We start from the raw sequence: 5,529 nt of genomic DNA, 5'->3' as shown, positions 1-5,529 counted from the left end.
CAAAAAGTCCTACCAGAGAAAAGTCTCAGCGTAGAGAAACTGAACGGTCATATCAAAGGATCGAACGAAGAAGTCGTAGTCGTAGTTATAGCCCTTATCGCTCAATTCGGGACCGTATCGACTAGAAGATATGATAAAAATTCCTTCTTAACATGTGGAATGCGACAAATCTCAAAATTTACTTTAGTTGAACATTACTATCATGCTTATTTCAATTTCTTAAGGCATAGACTTTTGTTATTTAAATTCTTTTATCATTATCACGTTTTATCTCACTTGCATTCGGCCATTCGGTTTTCCATGCATTCGACCGTTCGGCCTTACATGTATTCAACCATTCAGCCTCACATGCATTCGGTCATTCGGCCTACCATGCATTCGACCGTTCGGCCTCACATGCGTTCGGCCATTCGGCCTCCCATGCATTTGATTCGGCCGTTTGGCCTCACATGCATTCGGCCATTCGGCCTCCCATGCATTCGACCGTTCAGCCTTACATGTATTCAGCCATTCGGCCTCACATGCATTCAGCCATTCGGCCTCACATGCATTCAGCCATTTGGCCTCCCATGCATTTGACCGTTCGACCTTCCATGCATTCGGCCATTCGACATCCCATGCATTCGATTCAGTCGTTCGGCCTCGCAGATGTTTGGTCATTGGGCCTCCCAAGTGTTCAGCCATTCGTCCTTACAGGGTAGAAGACAAGATCAGGCACACATCTCATTTGGTCAATCCGAAGTTAACCGTTCAGCCCATTCACAAAACCCAGGAAACATTCAAAACCGAACGACAAAGACAATCCCCCATGGACTATAAATCAAAGACAATACCCCATGGACTATAAACCTAGCAGTAAAGACAGTCTCCCATGGAATATAAATCAAAGACAGTCCCCCATAGACTATAAACCGAGCAGTAAAGACAGTTCCTTATGGACTATAAACCAAGCGGTGAAGACAGTCCCCCATGGACTATCATCCGAACGGTAAAGGCATTCTGTCAGAACTCATTAAAACCCACTAAAACCCCCAAGTAGTGGAAGCCAAGTGTCAAGCAAAGGGGATCTGGAAATCAGAAAGTGGGAGGCAAGTGTGAACAGTTGAGTGGCTGTTCGGTTTTGACGGTAGGAGTAAAACTCTAAGTTTTCAAAAATTTACGCCACTTTCTGAATGCAATCATCTTCTTCAACCTTTTGAACTTTCCGTTTTCTCCTCCTTCTCTCTAAAAATCTCTTACTTCTCTCTAAGAAATCCTCATCTTTCCTTCCTCCGATCACCACTCAGGCACCATTTCTACTTTCCCGGCGTCGAGGGCGTCCGTTTGAACCGATCAGTTTCGGATTCTGGACTGGTAAGTTCATCTCTCTCAGCTGAGTGGTTTTTCTGTACATGCAAACTCAGTTTTCGGTTGCATGAGTTTCTTAACCCCTTTCTGAACGCCTTTCTAGTATTTCATTTGGTTAGTTTAGTAAATCGCGATCATAGTCTTCTAAGAAATTGGCGGTGAACCATATTCTGCATCTGTGAGCGTTCGGTCACGTTAAAAGGTAAGGGAAGCTTATATAATTTGATTTTATTCTCGTTTTTGAATGCTGGCATGCTTGTTTGATTGTTGGATGAAATATGAAGTATGATTGTTACCATGTTTTGGCTGTATGAATGTATGAAGATAAATGCTGAGAAATGTATTAATAAGAGTATGAATTCTAAGTCTATATTTCTATGTGAAAATTGATGTTCGTCACTGAAGGTCTTTGACCGTTCGGTTTTCTTGTAGACTCGGTTAAAATTGGGTTCTTTCATTTGGAGAGAATTCCAGTTGAGGACCGATCGTTTTCATTTTTGGTTATATCTCTAAATAAGCGTTCGACCTTGGTATTTGGTTATAAACTTCAATATATATATAAGTATTTGTATATTTCGTTCGTTCTTGAACACTAGTTAAATGATATCTTATATTTATCAAGCCTTTATTCTATAAGTTAAGTAGTGCTCGGTCTTATACCAAGCGCTCGTACTAAGTAATGCCTGGTCTTCCACCAAGCGCTCGTACCAAGTAGTGCTCGGACTTACACCAAGCGCTCGTATTAAGTAGTGCTCGGTCTTACAATAAGTGCTCGTACTAAGTGGTGCTCGGTCTTAAACCAAGCTCTCGACCTTGATTTCGTAATCTAATTTTAAAATAAGAGCATCAGACCAAAACCAATAGAGTTCGGTCTCTACAGTGCTTGGTATTCGACCAGTACTCGTTCTCCTTAACGTTCGACATTCGGTATCCTATGGGATCTGTATTCAAAGTGGTTCGGTTTAAGGTTTTGAAAATGAAAGATGATGGAATATGATGTAAATGAAATGAGTATGAATATGAAAGAGTATTCTGGGGAGGAATGTCTCATGAATGAATATTAAAATGGTAAAGTATGAATGTGGATAAAGCTAAGCTGGCGGTTCATCCTGATATTCCGTGATTACTCGTTTCTCACGTAGAGAAGGGTAAGTCATGAATGGGAATGACAGGAAATCCTAGTCCTTATGGTTAATTTGGACAGAACGGACTAACCTCGGGTGGCAGCTGTTGAGGGTATCCCGGTTACTACATCACCCGGGTGCACGAACGTCATAGCTACACAAAATTCATACAGTCTAGACAGTCAAAGTCTAGTATTAGGCTTTGCATGCAAGAGTTAATGATCTATCTTGTTTAATTGATTGTGTGAAAAATATGTTGATACTTGAATTAAATTACATAAGCTTACCCTATTCTCTGTCTTGTCTGTATTGTTCGTTCGTTCGTTTGTCCTGTTGCAATGATCATCCGTGTGGATGTGAGCAGAAGGAGAAGAATTGCTGGAAGAAGCACTGGAAGAGGCATTGGTCGAGGTAGAAGTGAAGACCGAACAGTAGAACCGTTTGGTCCAAGTTATTTTTTTGTATAACGATCGGTTGTTGGATAGTTTCTTCCTTTGTATGACCGATCGGTATAAGTTTATTTTGTAAATCATTCGGTCTAGTTTGTATATTTGTACAGTTTTAACTCCCTGCTATTTTGTAAGGTCGTTCGGCCATAATCGTACGTCCTATCTTTTGTAAGACTGAGTTGTAATATTATTATATGTGATTATTCTATTATGTGGTTTACACTATATTTTTGGGATGTTACACATTCCCCCGATGAATGCTCACTCATACGCATTCAGCCATTCGGCCTCTTCTGCTCGGCCTTCCATGACCTCAAGTATTCAAGTACTCGGTCATTCGGCCTCGCAGGTATTCTGCCACTTGACCATTCAGCCTCAGGCATTCAACCATTCGGCCTCTAAAGCACTCGACAATTCGGCCTCGCAGGTATTCTGCCACTTGACCATTCAGCCTCAGGCATTCAACCATTCGGCCTCTAAAGCACTCGACAATTCGGCCTCCCAAGTATTCAGCCATTCGGCCTGAGGTACTAAGCCATTCGGCCTCACAGGTATTCGGCCACTCGGCCTCACAGGTATTCGGCCACTCGGCCTCTACTGTTCAGCCTTCCATGGCCTTAAGTATTCAACTGCTCGGCCTTCGACGGCCTCATGTACTAAAGCATTCGACCATTCAACCTCACAGGGTACAGCCCGATCAGACCTTAGTCTCTCTCTTGCTGTTCGGTTCAAAGATGAACAACGACTAAAAGCACACTCCCCAATATAGCGAATACAACCTCCCTCAAAATCATAAATCCTATAGTTAATCATGGCTAAAGCTGAACGATTAACTCGAACTTGGGGGGCATATGTATGGTATGAAGTATGAACCGAACGGTTGGAATCCAGGACCGTTCGGTCCAAAACGCTACACCAGGTTCAAACCAGATAAAATGATGTTGGGCCGCAATTGAGCCAGCGTTTAAGTTATTATTGGGCCAATAATCCAGTAGAGGATAAAATAATCAAAGATATCTAATTAAAGATATTCATAAAGTTGTTTATGAGCAACCGACCGAATTTTCAGGTAAATCTGTTTAAAGTAAGTCTGTTTATATTTTATTAGGCTTGTGATAACCTATAAATACACGGCCAAGGCTAAAAGTTAGATACGTTCCATTCACGTTCTACTCACACTCTACAAGATCCAAATATTCAATAGTGATAACAATTCGCTAAATATTCAATTGTGAGCAGAAACTCATCAAACCGCTCCTAACTTGAGCATCGGAGTGCCTTTTACATGTACTTCCCCCATTGTCAAGAAGGTAACTAAACGGTCAAAGCTGAAGGCAACCGAACAGTTAGCACCAAAAATCGAGTAGTCATAAAAAAGTGAACGGTCTAGACTGAAGAAAGGCAAACGATTCAGACGATTCAGGCGATCGGAAGTAAGGAAGACACATAAAAAAAGGTTAATCTTTCGGTTATAAATCCCCACCGAAACACTTATCTTTTATATATTTGATAATGCATGTAATCGTTGGAGATACTATAGATATAATTTAGACACATTATAAGTTATTTTCAATATATAAGTTAGTAATCATATATATAAAAAGGTTAATAATTTGTTTTTCATATCTTTAATGTAATATTAATTACAATATTATTTTTTTGAAAGATAATTAGTATATTATTATATCATTTATCTTAAAAATAATAGTTTATAAGACTAAAAAGAGCACATAAATTAGTAATCATATAAGTTAGTAATAATATAAAATATATAAAAAAGTTAATAATTTGTTTTTCATATCGTTAATGTAATATTACTTTTTTGAAAGATAATTAGTATATTATTATATCATTGATCTTAAAAATAGTAGTTTATAAGACTAAAAAAAGCACATAAATTATATGGAGTCTATCTTCAATTAGTACTTGCTATTATACTTTATATTTCAATAAATGTATAATTAATAAATGGTGTATAGTTTTAGATCTGTATCTATTTATAAAATCACTATCATGTTCAATTTAGTTAACATATATCTAATATAATAAATGTATAGTTAATATGTGGTGTATATTTTTTGATCTGTATCTATTTATAATATTATAGTGAATTTTCACAGTCTATATCTTTTTCACCCACGAAAAAGTCTGGAAGGATTAAAAGTGAAAAAAAATATACAAAATAAAGATATAGAATACAAATACGAAAAACACAACCTATTATAAAACACTTCATTTTTCTTCTAGGTAAAAAGAAAATTTCAATAAAAACTCTAAATGATAATTAATTTTGCATAACAATATAATTGATTATTATAATTTTACGTATGATTATATATTTATGCGCAATTAATTAGCTTTTAAAGTTACTAATTATTTTAACATAATATACTATTAATAATAATTAACTTTTAAATATAATAAAATAACTAATTAAAATAATAATATATTAATTAATTTAAATGTTGATATTTTATTATTTTAATTTATTTTAATTTATTTGAAAAAAAATTATAATTACTTTTTGTTTGAATTGAAAAGTTGTTTAAGTTTTAATAAAAAATAATATTTACATTAAATAATTAAAAATTATATATATTAATATAAAA

This window comes from Vigna angularis, chromosome 2, assembly GCF_016808095.1.
Source record: "Vigna angularis cultivar LongXiaoDou No.4 chromosome 2, ASM1680809v1, whole genome shotgun sequence".
Taxonomy (NCBI): Eukaryota; Viridiplantae; Streptophyta; class Magnoliopsida; order Fabales; family Fabaceae; genus Vigna; species Vigna angularis.
The sequence above is the reverse complement of the archived record's forward strand: the minus strand, read 5'-3'. Positions refer to the sequence as shown.